The sequence below is a fragment of the Ambystoma mexicanum genome, chromosome 7p (genome assembly GCF_040938575.1).
Source record: "Ambystoma mexicanum isolate Mex_15411 chromosome 7p, UKY_AmexF1_1, whole genome shotgun sequence".
NCBI lineage: Eukaryota > Metazoa > Chordata > Amphibia > Caudata > Ambystomatidae > Ambystoma > Ambystoma mexicanum.
The window spans coordinates 165135454-165153459 of NC_090939.1; positions in this window are offsets into that span (position 1 = coordinate 165135454).

Here is an 18006-nt window from a genome sequence, read left to right on the forward strand (position 1 = left end):
AAAGAAAGAACTAGATAAACTTGTATGTGTGACCACATATAGTCCATTAAGCAACTTGGTGAGAAATATGATCAAGAAACATTGGCCTCTCATAAAGAATGCTGGTACTTTGAACAAAACACCACTTGTTGCATTCAAGAAGAACCAGAATATAAAAGAATCTTTGGTCCATACTTTTATCGAACCTGCGCACTCGCAAACCACCTTGTGTAACCTCCCACCTGTACAATGCCATCATCGATGTGGACAATGTGTAGTATGCCAATTCACAGAAACCAAAAAGGTTTTCAAACTTAAGAACATCACATGGGTTCTAAGGGATCATGCTAACTGCAACACAAAACAAGTCATCTATGTCATCAAATGCTCATGTGGCTTGTTATATGTTGGAAAAACAATGAGAGCTGTAAAAACAAGAATCTCAGAGCATCGATCGTGCATTAAGAATGAGGTACCCGAGAAACACCTTGTTGAACATTATAATCGGAAGAACCACAGTAACATGGATCTGAAGTGGTTCGTCTTACAAAAACTGTTCACCACAATACGGGGAGGAGACACAATTAGAACAAAAATGTGTTCACAGGTTAAATACCGTGACAGATGGACTCGATGTCACTGTTGAGTGGAAACACTTCATATAGAATGATCCTTTTTGACACCCGTCGCTGGGCAGCATAGAATATACACTACCAACACTTGCACTGCCCTCACCATTTAGTACCATGATAGGCAGTGTGGTTAAGTGATACTACTACACCAGGTGTATCTCTGTGATGTTATGTGAAAAATATTTTGTTCAATCATGCTATGTCTGTTACTTCCATCTAGGCTCAGACATTCGATTGATTTTCTGGATTCTAGTGGTTCATCTATGTGTTAATCACTACTTGCAAATAGATGTATCCACCTACCAAGCTTTGCTTGTAAATATTTTTCATTTTCTGAACAAAACATGCATTGTGTATTAGCTATATTAACACACTAAGTGTGGTTTATTTGCAGACACTCAGTGGAAATCTTTTGTCCTTTCAAACTAGATTGGATCTCCATGTGGTCATTTGTTGCAACCAACTCGGTATCACCACTTGTAAATAGGTTTGATTCACTGACCCAGTTCTGCTTTCCATCATCTACTGTAAACAACCTGATGTTATTTTTGAGTTACATGACTTGCTTTATGTTTCAGCCACATCAGTACACCACATGTTTGTTACCAGACACTTACTGGAGCCCGTGATCCAAGATGCCGATCTATATGCGTAGATCAGGGCCATCAACACATTTTTTTACCACAACTGCTCATCTGTGGTCGCTTATACAGTATTGCCTGCATTCCGCTGCAATTGTGTTCTTACAGCTCATACTATCGTGGGTTTGTATAAATCATGCATTCTTGGTCATAACACACCGACTCTGACTACTCACGGTTGGTTACCATGACGACCACACTAACATCCCATTTTTTTCTAACCACATTTAGTGTCATTATGCGAAAACACATCTAAATTACTTCCGCATGTCTATACATACTAGGAACCCCACTTATGCTCATTTATAATAATGCCTAGTCATGGCTTGCCACATAGGCAGATCAAAATGGCCACCGCCATAGAAAGCTGCCGTTTCCATGGCAACCCACACAGCCCTGCAACATTGAGGATGAGAGGCCACCCGTTGTCTCCGGCTGGCTGCAGGACTCTGCACGAGCCAGGCCAGGTATTTCTCTTTCAAACTCCTTTTGCCTTATTTGAGCGATCGATTATCTGGCTCTTTTTACATCACTGTGACCTCAATTCGGCAACTCTGCATGAACCACGATAGAATCGCCACACCAATGTCACTATATTTCGATTCGGTAATATTGTCCCTCGATTGTAGTGGAACACTAACACACTCTCAACCAATACATAGAGTTGTTACACCTAGGTCCCTTTTGTTCATAGGCAGTACCCGATCGTCAGACTTATCACTATATCTTCGCGCGTTGTTGTGGAACACTAACACACACTCTCCCTCTGGTCCTACTCCTACAGGTTACATGCAAGGGCACTCCCATATCATTGTGGGACAGCGCCCGCTAGCAGCCAGTAGTCTACTCCAACGTGCAGTCACAGGGACATGCTTTTTTCTTCGTAGTCACCATGTTTTACGCTCCACACATGCCATGACCTGGTTCTTTTGGGCTCCTTTCTATTACCGTATTTACCAGGTCCCCCAAGACAGGGGTCTAATCCCTACCTCTCTTTTTTCCTTCCATAATCTTTCTGTGGATAGTGGCACGAAGTCCACTTTATGGTGATTCATCTCCTGATTACCTAGTATCTCCTGACTCATCCATTATACAGGCTTAAGACTGGTAAGAAAATGCCTCTAATCTCTTCCTCTCATCAATGAGTTGAATACAGTAGAGAGCTATATTTGTTTCTCTTACACTAGTGTCTGGCCATTATTTACAGACTGGACACACTCTGGAACTGTCTCCCACTCCGCCCTGAAGACGTGGACTCTCAGATTGCATGCCATTGTGCATCTGACTACGGTAAGAACCGTGATCAGGTTATACAGTCTCTCATTAGAGACATCTTAGCAATACATTACTAGCCTCTACAAATGATACAATTATAGTCTAAACCCGACACACTCCTGACTTTATGTTCCGTCCATTTCTCTTGACAGATTACATAGGATCTCTCACGTATACTCATTTTCTTTGTCCTGATGAAGGCCGACCCAATGACAGCTACTCAATGATAGCTCCTAGGCTGAAACACAGTTGTGTTGACCCATCTTCTATGTGTTTATTACTTTTGTCATTACTACTGTGTATTGCAATTACTTCATCCTTTGTCTTGCTACGCCTAACCAGGGTACATATAGAATGTAACTGCTGAAAGCTCAACCCAATAATTTGCTCTTTGGTCCTGCCATTTTGTGTACTAAACCTATGTGTTTTATGTATTTTTGAGTATCCCATGTGTTAGGCAGAAACCTGTGCGGTTCCCTCTGGGACCACTGCAAAAAGTTTAAGTCTACAGGAGTTAGCAGTAAACCCAATTGGTAGTAGTCTGTAAGACCCAGATTTACCTGGTTGCTGTGGCTGAGCAGTCAGACTTCTCTCAAGACGAGTTAGGCCGTATTTGGAGTATACAGGATAGGGCAATTTACACAGTAGAACAAGCAGACACTGATCAGAGCTTGGGTGTGAAGATATATAATTATTTATTTAAAAACACATCTTTGGAAAACACACTGGCACTAATATGGCAAACACAGTTACTATTAGTATATATCAATCCCATAACAATATTTCGACAAGTCTAGGTTCAAATGCACCATTTATTTGCAGACAGAGGTGAATGCTTTAACCTAGATGGCACTCTAGTATTCGTTAGAAAGGGAGAGAAAAAGGCAGGGTATGAAACCAACTCAGTACCAACGCTTTTACGAAACAAATGCAAGGCGAGCAAGGCAGGGTCTTCTGTAAATCACAAAGCTTAGAGGCCAGGCCCACTCGGAGAGAGGCAAGGCGATATGTCCCTGTAGTGATACACGAAATTGCAACCTTGCCAATCAGGGCTTTAGATGACAGCATTAGCCGCTGAAAGCCAATAGTGTATTCAAAGTATGTGCTAAAAATGCTGACAGTAGTCTGTTGTAGCACTTCCATTATGCAGTAGTGAGCTACAAGGAATATGCAGGCCTAGTATGAGTGATAGGTCACATTATGCATTGTTGATAGACAGGCAGGGAGAGGGCCCTAGCTCTGTAGCTAATGGACATTTTTGGAGTGTTTGGAACATTATGGCACCTATATAGCGCTTAGATAGCCAGTCTTAAGCGCTATAAACACTAAGCTATGAGTGCATGCCTTTTAGAGCTTGCAGATGGGGTTAATACATCCCTGCTTCCCTTAGAATATTCAGCCTCACTAACGGTAGCCCTGGCCCCAAGCTAATCTTCCTTTTCTCTGGGAAGGCACTGATAAGACATTCCTGAGCTTTCGCAGATGGGAGCCAGGGTGGGGCTCAGACGGAGCAGTGGAAATTAACAGAGTTGGGTTTTTTCCATGAGCCAGCCTATATTTTGCACAGGGAAAGTTCTGGAACTGTGTGTCATGGACGGGCAGCACGAGATTATAAAATATCCATGCTCCCATGACTCGGGGGGAGATCGTCCTGTGGACTTGGTTCGTGCAAGGTCAAGTGCCCGGAATTGGCTCTGACGGCATCCTGCAGCACTGTTTTCTGAGCGGGGCTTGTTTACAGCTAGCTTATGAGGGCCAGGGTCTCCCAGTGCTGATTAAAGGGATGTAAGACTGTGTTTCTCTATGTTTCTCTATATTTCTCTATGTTTCTCTATGTTTATCTCATTTCTCTAAGTTTTATGCTTTGTAATATTCTCTAACTTGAATCCCAAATGTATTTGAAATTCACTGCTTAGAATAAATATGCTAAAACTTATTCATTTGTCACTAGCATGAGATCACTGCTCAGCACAATAGAACCTGTATTTTGGGCTGAATTGGGTATTTTTTGCTCTCAAAGGGCTTGCCCCGAGGAAGATTTTGCCCAGATCACGACATTTGGTGGCAGCTTTGTGGGATTTGTGCAGAGCAGTGCCTTGCTGTGAAATGACAAATTGTGTGAGAGAACACAGTGTAGAGTGAGGAGCAGGCTGTCGCATTTCCTTGGGGGTCTCACTGCAGCTCTGAGACTTCAAAAGACAGCAATGTTGTGTCGGCTTGCCGTGGCCGATAGCTTGTGTGGTTAAGACTCCCTTCAGTAAATCAGTCGTGACTGACTTATTGCTTGGGAATGGAGCCAAGGGAGTACAAGGCGATAAACAAGCGGGAAATGGCTTTGTTTAAAGCGCTCCGATGAATGGTCAAGAAAGATGTATGCTCAATTAGAAAATAATTTTATCATGCGGTTTCCCCAGTTTAAAGTTGTAATTTGAAATGCAAAGTGAGACGGTGTTCTCATCTCTATTCTGTCATGAGGGCAGGGAAAAATAATTGCAAGGATTTGACATGCAAATTGTGAATAGTAATCTAACCATTGACTCAGCCCCAGTGTGCTAGCGAGTGGGGGGCTGTAATGTTCGGAGGCGAAGGTTCGCTTTTTTGATGTATGCTTTTGAAGTGTTGACATTCCTGAAAAATAACGTGGGGAATGAGCCGTGCTTAGGAGAATGAGTAACATCTGTGCTGAGAGCCTAAAGGGTTTGTTTTTCTTTTGGCAACTGTAAATTCCATGTGCTAGTGGTGGCGAATTCTGTTTTTAAGGAAACACACTAAAATGGTTATATTGCATTTTAAGCTGTGCCATGCTTATAATGGGTGAGAGACTCACTTAAAAAAGAAAGTGAGTGAATGTTATTTGGATTTTCGATTTTTGTGTATTGATTTGAAATTGCAGAATCAGTTTGCAATGGTTTGGGGGGAGAAAAAACAATTTATATTTTTCTAAATTGCCTCTAAATTGCCCCTGGAGTATTTTTGACTGTTCCCACGTTATGCCATGGATTTGTACTGTTGCCTTATAAGTGATGTATGATTTGGAAATAGTGACCTGTTGACTGTGGTACATGGTGAAAAATGTTGTTGACACATTTAACAGCCCACAAGCAATACACAGTGTGGGTTGTTCTTGCAGGAAAAAACCGTGCAGGGAGCTGCACTAAACATGGCATTTTTATTTTTAAATGCACTGAAATAAGTGGTTATATTCTGGCAATGGTACAACAGAATGAAAAATCTGTGTGTGATAAGATAGCACAAAGATTTAATGGGTTGCGAGTTCTCTTGAAAAATCGCACATTGCATTGGATTGAGCTCGTGAAGCCAACACTACAAGGTTACGAGGAAGAAGAAGAAAAAAAAAAACGTATGCTTTTAAATGAGACATTAATCAGTTTAAAACAGGCAAAAAGACGCTTTGACATTTTGCAAAATTACATGGAGTAGAATCTGATGAGAAGAAAAGTGCCTCTTCTAAAGATAAGAGTCTTGCTGTGTGTGCAGAGCTTGTGCCTTGAAGCTGTCTTGGGCGAGGTGCGCGAAAGGAAGGCAGACAAAAGCAGAATACTGCACTCCTGTGAAATGGTGCTTCAGATATGAGGGCTTTTCTGAGTTGCTGGACAAAAACAGTGCAAGAGAGTTAATCTGGATGAACTGTCTGAAACGAGTGCCTTTCCATTGAAGCCGCCACAGTGTAAGAGTTATAGGCAAAGAGATAAGCTTGCTGCATGCTCATGGCGCTGCCAGGTGCACATGAAAGATAAACAATGACATTCCTGCATTCCTTCCCCTGTGAGAGACCGTCAGTGAGCAGAAACCTGAGGAAGGGGGTGCAAAGGCAGAAAAGAGACTTTCTAAGGGGATGCAATAACAGAACTGATCAGAAGTAAAGAATTTGCCCAGTAACACTGGAAGGAAAACAAACGCTGCATGCAGGATGGCAGACGGGCACATCACATCTGAACATTTGGGGAACCTATGCATCTGTGAATGGGCCAAGAAAAGACAGCTGCCCATTCCAACAGACATTACTGTGCAAACCGCATTCCCATGCACCATGTGATGTGATGTGAAATGAAACGCTATTGCTGTGCAAGCTGCATTCCAATGCACCATGTGATGTGAACTGAAGTAAAGCGCTGTGCACTGGAGAAGAAACCTCTAGGCGCTTTGAGAAGAGAAAATACACAGCTGGCAAACTGCAAGCTACATTGCCAGGGATGGAGTAGCTGACAAAGACATTATGGCATTCCAGATGGAAGCAAAACTGACAAAAGTGCTTAGCCGATTTGCAAGAGACAACATGCAGAGCGGGGCTTTGGAGTACAACATGAACACTGCACATTAGCCATGATCCAGAAGCCTCACGGCTTAGTGCAAGAATGAATGATTTGTTGAAGCAACAAAAGAAACTGACTTAGACTATTGCACTCAAAGGGGTAGTCCAAGAAACAGCAAACACCCTTTGAAAAAATGGAGTGATGCCAGCAGGGCAAACTAAATCAAGATCATGAGACACTGGAAGCAAGTTGGCGCCTGGCATTTGTGATCGCTTTGGTGAAAAAGAAAAGCATTGTGCGACCTGGGTACTTATTATATGGCTTTTGTAAAAGCACAGATCAGTCTGAGGTACCATTGACCAACTATGATCGCATTGCACAAATGAGTTTGTGATTAGGCAGTTACACCCCGTATGGTTCAGTGTAAATAAGCCCCCAGAAACATGCAGAAGGGTGATAAATAATTGCAGTAGCAATGATAAAGTGTGTAGTTACCTGATGAGACTTTTTGAAGATGGGGGTGGTGTTATGGGAAGGGGTGGATAACGCTGATATTGTACTTTTGATGAAATCCTAACATTTCTGTTTGTATTTTGCCTAGGCAAAAAAGACAAGGCATTTCACAATAACAGAAATAGATGTGTGCAGTTTGTGGGTGACACTGATCTCAGAGAATATGCGAGTCAACTTTTAACGTGTCCTGCACCGCACTCAATGCTGCTATTTGTTCTTCTACAACCTGCGAAGGGTGTCCAACAGAGTAATAACTTTTGCTGAACTGGCACGGTGCAGACTTGGCTAATTATCAAATATTTGATGCTACACATTCAAATGATTCAGTTGCTGGAAATAACTTAATTGACATGGCTTGCCTTTCTTGTTTAAAGGACTATGGACAATGAGTTGTGGATTGTAACATCATGCACCACAAACAGCTGTGTGACACAGCAATTGAATGCTAACACATTGAAAAATGGTTTTTAAATGCACTGTTAAGATGAATCTGAAAAAACGAAATGGTTTTGCTCTTCCAACTGAATTGCTTTAACCAGAGATGTTTTGTTTTTTGAAAAAAAAAAATTCTACGTTGCACGTAGGCAGGAAAATGATTTATGAATTGTTGGGGCAGCAGGATTATGCAAGCAGGAGTGTAATTTATTTTGAGATAAGATGAGTGCGCACATCAAAGTCACCTGTGCGTAGGTTAAGATTCTTAATTGAAGTAATGCTGCCAAGTGTGTGAGCTCTAATTTGAAATGGTAATCTTTGAAACACGGGATACTTTTACAGCCAGCTTAAGGCAGGTAAATGAAACCATGACTGACTTGATGTTTGATTTTATGACACATAGTGTGTGACACGGTTTTTTGTTAAACCAACCAGTTTCATGTTTTTGTGGGGACAGCTGTCTCCAGCACACTAATGCAAAGAGTCACCTTTTTGATTGTAGACATTTGGAATAATTCTTTGGAAAAGCGCTACAAATGAGTATCCACATGGAATTGCTAGTGTACTGGCCTGGCACATTGTCGGGCATCTTTTGTCACTGAATGGATACGATTTGTTTAATTTGTTTAATGTGATGTTTTTCTGACCAAGAACTGCAGCGAGTGTTCTCGCCAAGATTTTATGGACTATAACTTGACTAAATGCATTTTACCATGGTGTGATGAAACAGCCACTGCCGGATAGTAGTATGGTGTTTGTGGCTAAAGTTAATATTGTATATGGTAGATATCCCACTTGAAGAAGGGTATTCTCTAAGTCACAGAAGGTAGAAACTGCGAACATGTTAGATTTTCCAGTAGTAGGCAACATGTACATTGTAGACTGGTAATGCACACCTCCATTATTACAGTGATACACTTAGACATAGATTTATACCAAGCTGCTACAAATGGAGTCCATTTCTATGGCCCATCACTAGAGTGCGCGTAGCTAGGGAGCTAGATTCATTAATTGCAGGAGCTTTATATGCTTGTGACATAGAAACTGTGCACAATAAGCTAGCCACTATGGGTTCTGATGCCAGCTCTGCTATAGAACTTCTAGCCTAGTGGGGTTCATTGATACCGCCCAACACTGCTACAAGTATTGGCAACCACTGAAGATGGCAGAATTTTAGGTATGAAGACATTTTTTCTGCCAGAGGGCAGGTCAACAAGACTGCTAAATACACACGATGCATTGTATGGCAAACATTGTTTAATCAGCAGGTGTTGGCTTTTTTCTGAGTGGGGACGACCATCCTCCACACACTGGCACGCAGAGCTACAGTTACCAGCATACATATGGATCAAATTGCTTGCTTTTGATTGCATGAATAACACATGCCATGCTTGATGTAAATTAGTAGAATTGTTTTTATTTAGATAACCTGGTGCCCATGGGTTCACCTTGTTCACGAAATTAGATGGTTTCTGGTTGGGTTCCACATACATGGGGGAAGTGTCTAGTCACACAGCCCATAGTCACGCTTGAATGCCCTGGGATCAGGGGGAGGTAGGCCCTTAGAGTGAAAGGCTACCAGGTTTTAGAATTGGTAACCATACATAAATGCAATAGTGCATTGTAGATTAGACTACACTGGATTGCCTTGACATTTTAACTGCATGCTGCTTTTTAACTGACAATCAGTTATACAATAATTATTTAGGTATTTTTGTGTAGGCCAGGTTTTGGCTAGAGTAAATGTCCATGTTCACTTTGTGTAGGTATTTTTGTGTAGGCCAGGTTTTGGCAAGGGTATATGTTACTGTTCACTTTGTGTACATTTTTGTTTAGGTAGTGTTTTACCTTGCATGCCACGCTAACTAACCGCTAGAAGGTAGTTTGCTTAAACTTCTTGCAAAGCCCCAAGGTCTTTATCACTGCACTAAATACTATATTGATAGGTATTAGTCAGCATTTGTCGCACACACGTTGAATAGGGGTGGAATGTAGTGATACACGAAATTGCAACCTTGCCAATCAGGGCTTTAGATGACAGCATTAGCCGCTGAAAGCCAATAGTGTATTCAAAGTATGTGCTAAAAATGCTGACAGTAGTCTGTTGTAGCACTTCCATTATGCAGTAGTGAGCTACAAGGAATATGCAGGCCTAGTATGAGTGATAGGTCACATTATGCATTGTTGATAGACAGGCAGGGAGAGGGCCCTAGCTCTGTAGCTAATGGACATTTTTGGAGTGTTTGGAACATTATGGCACCTATATAGCGCTTAGATAGCCAGTCTTAAGCGCTATAAACACTAAGCTATGAGTGCATGCCTTTTAGAGCTTGCAGATGGGGTTAATACATCCCTGCTTCCCTTAGAATATTCAGCCTCACTAACGGTAGCCCTGGCCCCAAGCTAATCTTCCTTTTCTCTGGGAAGGCACTGATAAGACATCCCTGAGCTTTCGCAGATGGGAGCCAGGGTGGGGCTCAGACGGAGCAGTGGAAATTAACAGAGTTGGGTTTTTTCCATGAGCCAGCCTATATTTTGCACAGGGAAAGTTCTGGAACTGTGCGTCATGGACGGGCAGCACGAGATTATAAAATATCCATGCTCCCATGACTCGGGGGGAGATCGTCCTGTGGACTTGGTTCGTGCAAGGTCAAGTGCCCGGAATTGGCTCTGACGGCGTCCTGCAGCACTGTTCTCTGAGCGGGGCTTGTTTAAAGCTAGCTTATGAGGGCCAGGGTCTCCCAGTGCTGATTAAAGGGACGTAAGACTGTGTTTCTCTATGTTTCTCTATATTTCTCTATGTTTCTCTATGTTTATCTCATTTCTCTAAGTTTTATGCTTTGTAATATTCTCTAACTTGAATCCCAAATGTATATGAAATTCACTGCTTAGAATAAATATGCTAAAACTTATTCATTTGTCACTAGCATGAGATCACTGCTCAGCACAATAGAACCTGTATTTTGGGCTGAATTGGGTTTTTTTTGTTCTCAAAGGGCTGGCCCCGAGGAAGATTTTGCCCAGATCACGACAGTCCCAAAAGTACCACAGTGGAAATGCACTTCAAGTCTTTGCAGTGAAATGTCACAGAAAGGTTGGACCAGTTTAGAACAAATGTTTAAGAAGGTCTGGAGGTGACCCAATGGAAAGGTAAGGATTTAAGACACCTCACGCTAACCGTTTCAAGGGAAGCCAGGCGGACACAATACCTCGAGAGTGAGGAGACAGCTCCGGCGGGGACAGTTGTTCCTGGTGGTGGATGCAAGTCGGGGCTTTGCCAGAAGATGAGAGGATCCCGTCGTCGAGGAAAAGTTGAAGATCGTTACACCACCAGGGAAGAGACCGGCCGCGGAGTGTTCCATCACAAGGCATCACCTTTTGGTCACGGTACAGTGGTTAGTGGCTATACGGTTGCCGGGGTGCTCAGCACGGGCAATTCGACCACTAGACGTCCTGGAAGCGAAGAAAAAGCAAGGGACTGGTTGTTCCCACCAGTCAGGGGAAGAAGACTCTCCAGCAGGGAGATCTCCTCTGTCGTTGGGAAGTGGTGAGACGGTTCAGCAGGGCTCCACCGGAGGTGTCGTCGTTGCAGGTCGGCTCAGCTTTACCCTCATCGGATTCTTAGCTCCTGTGGCGACTTCTGAAGTTCCAGTCCCAAAAGCCCTGCTTTTATGCAGAAAACCCCCATTCATTCAGCCTAGCTGTCAATCAAACATGCTAAGTGGTGAGCGGGGCGGCTCACCACTCGGGCCAGTCACACCACAGTGCGACTTGAGTTGGCAAGGCAACTCAGTCCAGGGTGCCTAAACCCCCTCTCACACCCCCTGTGGTACCCAGACAGAATGGCACCACTCTGGAGGGCTTCTGTGCAGAAGCCCGCCAAAAGTGGAACAAAGGGCTCAACCTTTGGTTCGGAGTTACAGAGGCGAACACATACGTCATTTTAAAAACCGAGTTCTGGCAGAAAATACCAACCGGTGGATTTATTTAAGACAAATAAACCGGCGGTATGTTAGAGGCTAATGTGAAAAAGTATTAGCCTCCAACAATGGGAAGAATCCCATAGGAATATATTTGCGGTCGAATATAAAAAGTAGTATCCACTGCCACCAGCCAAAACTCGACGAGGGGGACGGGACAGTGCCCCCTCGAACAACAGACCCAGGGGTAATCGAATTACCCCTATCAGTACGTCCACAATAGGATGGTTTGTACTAGTTCTGTTAGTAAATTTAGGTCTAGTAAAGCCAATGGTGACTTTACATGCCCTGGGAGACAGTAGTCAGTCCCAGGGTATGGAGTCTATGGGGGGGATCCTCTAGGACGCCCCAGTGTTACGGCACGGAGGGTGCGGTGTAACACACTTAGCAAAACACATGAAGCCCTATGGAGTAAAGGACCCCATAGCCCATAGAACACATTGACATTCAAAGAAATCAACCACATTCATGTCCAAGAGTGGGAGGAAAAGAGTCTCACTCTTGGCAGGATGAAAAAAACAAACTCCAGAAATCCAGCAAAGCTGCTGGGGGACTCACTAGGTTAGGAAATTGAGCCTAAACAGAGAATTCTCCCTAACACTCGCCGCCCCCCCCCCAAGACTAAGGGACAGAAGGATTTAATCCACTCCTGGATGAATCTCATACCTCTGGTCGATGATATACATCCTAGAGAGACCATCAGCATTCTGGTGGTGACACCCTGACCTGTGCTCAATGGTGAAATCAAACCCTTGTAGCCAGATTGACCATCTCAGTAGTTTTGGGTTTTCCCCTTTCATTTGCATTAACCATCTCAAGGGTTGGTGGTCAGTCTGAATGACAAAAGTAGAACCATACAAGTATGGCCTAAACTTCTTCAGAGCCCACACGATAGCAAAGCATTCTCTTTCGATTGTTGCCCAACTTGTTTCAGGATCCTTCAGCTTGCGGCTGATGAAGCAGACGGGTGCTCCCTACCTTTCCCATCCAGTTGACTGAGTACTGCACCTATTCCTACATTTGAAGCATCTGTCTGCACAATGAAAGTTTTGTGGTAATCAGGAGCTCTGAGTACTGGGGCTTGGCAAAGAGCCTTTTTCAGGTTTTCAAAGGCCTGATTGCAATCCTCGTTCCATCTAACCTTCTTAGGGAATTTTGGAGAGGAGATGACATTCAGAGGAGAAGCTATGGTCCCATAGTTCTCAAAGAAATTCCTGTAATACCCAGTGAGACCTAAGAAGGCTCTCACCTGGGTCTGAGTATTAGGTGTTGTCCAATTTTGCACAGCTTCAATCTTACTGAGCAAAGGCCTTATTTCTCCACCTCCTACCTCATGTCCAAGATAGACTACCTTACTCTGTCCAATTTGGCATTTACTCGCCTTTATGGTCAGATTGGCTCGTCCAAGAGCCTGCAAAACATCTCTTAGGTGGGTTACATGTTCTTCCCAGGAATTGCTGAACACTGCTATGTCATCCAAGTATGCCATGCAGAAGTCCTCCATCCCATTCAGAACCTGGTTTACCATCCGTTGAAATGTAGCAGGTGCATTTTTCAATCCAAAAGGCATTACCTTAAACTGGTATTAACCAGCTGGGGTAGAAAATGCAGTTTTCTCCTTGGCATGGTCTGTCAGGGTTATTTGCCAATAGCCTGACGTCAAGTCAAATGTGCTGAGGAACTTGGCTGAACCAAGTCTATCCACCAACTCATCTGTTCTTGGCAAAGGGTGGGCATCAGTCTTAGTGACTGCATAAAGAGCCCGGTAGTCCACACAGAATCTAAGTTCTTTAGATCCTGCCTTTGGTACTAACACAACTGGGCTAGACCATGGACTAGTAGAGGTCTCTATTACCCCGAGATCAAGCATCTTGCTGACCTCACCTTTGATGTGGGTTCTTACACTTTCTGACATTCTGTATCCTCTGCTTTTGACTGGCAGACAGTCACCAGTGAGTATGTCATGCTGGCCCCAAGGGGTCAAGCCTGGTGAAAGTGAGAACAGGGAGGCAAACTGATTCAACATAGATTTGCACTCTTCTTGTTGCTCAGGTGTCAGATTTGAAGAGAGATTTACTCCTTCAATTGTTTCGTCTAAAGGTAAGCCTCTGAGGAGATCCGGAAGAGCTTCACTCTCTTCTTCTTCCTCTGATGATGCTAGAAGCAACACTCCTACATCAGGTCTCGAGACATAAGCTTTGAGTCTGTTGGTGTGGAAGACTGTCGGAGCCTCCTTGGGATTGCCCAAGTCCACCAGATAGTTGACCTCTCCAAGTTTACCCACAACTCTGAAGGGTCCCATCCATTTGTCTTGCAAGGCCCTCTGCCTTGTTGGGATCATAACGAGAACTAGCTGGTCTTGAGTGAACTCAACCATGTTAGCCTTTTGATCATGCCAGTGCTTGACCAATGCTTGTCCAGCTTTCAAGTTATCACTTGCTTCCGCCATCATGTGTGACATTCTCCTCCGGAGACCTATCACGTAGTCAGTCACTCTGACTGGCTTGGGGGAAGGAGCACTCTCCAACCCCTCCTTAATCAGGGCCAATGGACCTCTGACGGGATGACCATAGAGAAGCTCAAAGGGAGAATAACATACTCCCTCCTGAGGGACTTCTCTATAAGCAAAGAGAAGGCATGGCAGTAGAAGGTCCCACTTCCGCTTAAGGGGTTCCTCTAAAGCACCTATCATGCTCTTCATGGTTCGGTTGAACCTTTCTACCAACCCATCGGTTTGTGGGTGGTAAGCTGTTGAGAACTTGTAAGTAGCCCCACAGGTTTTCCACATGGCTTTCGTGGAGAGGGACATACAGTTTGACCCCCTGTCAGAGATTACTTCCTTAGGAAACCCGACCCTGGTAAAAATACAAAGGAGGGCCTTAGCCACAGCCGGAGCTGTAACTATCCTCATAGGAATTGCCTCACGATACCTAGTAGCATGGTCTACTACAACAAGTATAAACCTGTTGCCTGAGGAGGTTGGAGGATCAAGGGGACCAACAATGTCAATCCCTACTCTCTCAAATGGGACTCCCACAACTGGGAGAGGCGCTAAAGGTGCCACATTCTTGGAGCCAACCTTACCAGAGGTCTGGCAGGTGTGGCAGCTCCTGCAGTGTTTTTCTACTTCGGCCCCCATCTTTGGCCAATAAAAGTAGAGAGAGAGCCTTTTCTTAGTCTTCTTGAAACTCAAGTGACCAGCCAAAGGAATCTCGGGGGCTAACTGCAAGAACTGTTGTCTGTTCTCTTGGGGTACTACAAGTCGTTTGCAGTCTCCGGGTTCAGACTCGGTCGGTTCACTGTAGAAGAGGCCATCTTCCCAGTGCAACCTGTATTTCCCAGGCTCTTGCCCTTCAGCCTGAGCTTCTGCCTGGTGGCGAAGACCTTCCAGAGTTGGACATTCTCTCTGTCCCTTACTGAAGTCTGCCCTGTTGGGTCCACCTTCTGCCAGTAAAGACTGCAGCTCAGGATGGTCAACAGGATCCAGATCTCCAATGAGTTCCTGGCCTTCCATTAGCTCTTCTTCAGAGTCTAATTCTACCACACAGGGTTGTACCATCCTCTCAGCCTCAGCTGGAGGGGGAGTTACTGGTGTAACTTTGGACAACCGAGGGGAAGTCCTTGTTGGCTGCACTGAAGTGCTGGCTGCTGGTTTCGGTATAGATGTTTTAGGTTTCCCTTTCGCTTCTGATTTCTTTGAGACAGCAGCTGACAATTCCAGTGGAGCAGGAGTGATATCCTTCTTCATCATCTCCTGGGGAGTACCTCTCATGGTTCTCTCCCTTGCAGGTCTGGTTAGCTCCTGTAACCGTTTACTAGGAGGTCTGGGAGTATGAGACACAACTCCGAGAGTTTTTAAATCATTACCCAACAGAACTCGTCCTGGTACCTCACTTTGTATGCTGACAGGTATCTTCACAGTCATGTCATTACACTGGATGAGAACTGGTAATTGGGGAAGCATCTGCACAGGCCCTCCAGCTAACTTGGTGAGGCGTTTGGGTGCCTTAGCAACATCCTCAGCCTGAAAAAAAGATTTATCCACCACAGTTATGCTGGCTCCAGTGTCCCTATTAGCAGGTGTTTCCTGGCCATTCACCTGGACACTGTCCTTATAATACTCTTTAGTATTATCGGGGATAGAATTATAGACATCTAAATTCTGTTGTTCCCACAAACCCAGAGACACTAAAGAAACACTGGCTGAGACTCCAATGGGTTCATCAGCCAGCAGTCGAAAGTTTCCACTTGCCATTTGGACTTCCTCCTCTGGAGCGAAGGCTAAGGAGACAAGCTGGACCCCTGAAGGTTTACCCTTGCATCTGGGATCTCCTTTCACATGGTCAGTCGAGCCACAAACAAAGCATTTTCCGAATGCTTTCTGGAATGGTGGCTTGTTCTGGCCTCCCTCTGGTTTGGCACCAGAAGGTACACTATTCTGCTGTGGTTTTCCTTGTGGCTTGCCCTTATGGTTTTGTTTGGGTCCCTCTTTGGAATTTGAGTTATTAGAATTCTCTTTTGAGTCTTTTTTAGGCTGTTTCCCCTCATCCTTTTTTCTGAGTTGCCCCAGAATCCTTATGAGTAGCACTGTTGGCAAACCACAAGTCAGCAGCCTTAGCTAGCTTCCTGGAATCCAATTCCTTCGAATCAGCCAAGTGCTGTCTGAGCTCAGGAGAACAGGCATCATCAATAGACTCCAACATAAAAATATTCTTCATACCCTCATAAGTGTTCACCTTGTAACCCTTAATCCATCCCTCTAGGTTTTTCAACCCTTCACTCACCCAGGTAGCCCAAGGGGTACCATCATGCTTTCTGAGGGATCTAAACCTCTTAAGATACTGGGAAGGGGTCTTCCCAAATCTAGCTATCAAAACTAGTTTCACACTTTCATACTCTTTCCTATCCTCCTCCCCCAACTCCATTACCACATCAGTTGCAACAGGGGGAGCCTAGAGAACAACCATGTAAGTAGTTCATTATCTGTGATGTTCTAGAGCCCATGATTGTACTCAAACAAACTCAGCCAATCCAACACATCCAACTTTGGTTCATACATACCAATTAATTCCTTAGGCATCCGGGGTCTTTTGGGACTGGAACTTCTAGAGGAGCCAGAGACAGAAGCAGTTTCGACAGACAACTTTTTCATTTCTAACTCATGCTTGAGCTCCATTTCTCTGAGCCTAAGAATTTGTTGCATTTCTTGGTGTTTCTGTTCAGTTTGAGCAGTAATCCTCTGAATTCCAAGTCTATTTTCAGTTTTTCTAGTTCAAGGACTTGAGGACTTAGTGTGGGGCCTGCTATAGGCCCAGTAGGTACAGCTGGTAAGGCAGACAGAGGAGCAGGGGAGACAGTTTCATTAGCCTCTCCTTCCTCTTCAGCATCTTCATCACTATCATCAGAACTTTCATTTAGATCAACACCATTACTGTTATCTACATTTGCTGGAGAAGTTGGTTCCTCTGAACCAGTACCCAGACTTTGGTTTTCCAGCAATCTCGCTATCAGTTCTATTTTCTTGCCTTTTACAGAAAGATTCTCTTGTCTACAGAGAGCTCTCAAACTCGCAGTATTTTTTCCTGACAAGGACTCCTGACTGTAAACTTCCATAGTAGACATGTTTTTAGAAAGTTGCTTTTTAGTGCTAAGCTTTGTGGTTAGTTATCCTAAAGTGTTGAAAAGCACTCTAAACTGTATACTCGATACAAATCCCGCCGCTGTACACCAGTGTTAGGCAGAAACCTGTGCAGTTCCCTCTGGGACCACTGCAAAAAGTTAAAGTCTGCAGGAGTTAGCAGTAAACCCAATTGGTAGCAGTCTGTACCACCCAGATTTACCTGGTAGCTGTGGCTGAGCAGTCAGACTTCTCTCAAGACGAGTTAGGCCGTATTTGGAGTATACAGGATAGGGCAATTTACACAGTAGAACAAGCAGACACTGATCAGAGCTTGGATTTAAAGATATATAATTATTTATTTAAAAACACATCTATGGAAAACACACTGCCACTAATATGGCAAACAACTTCAATCACAGTTACTATAAGTATATATCAATCCCATAACAATATTTTGACAAGTCTAGGTTCAACGGCACCACTTATTTGCAGACAGAGGTGAATGCTTTAACCTAGATGGCACTCTAGTATTCGTTAGAAAGGGAGAGAAAAAGGCAGGGTATGAAACCAACTCAGTACCAACACTTTTACGAAACAAATGCGAGGCGAGCAAGGCAGGGTCTACTGTAAATCACAAAGTTCAGAGGCCAGGCCCAC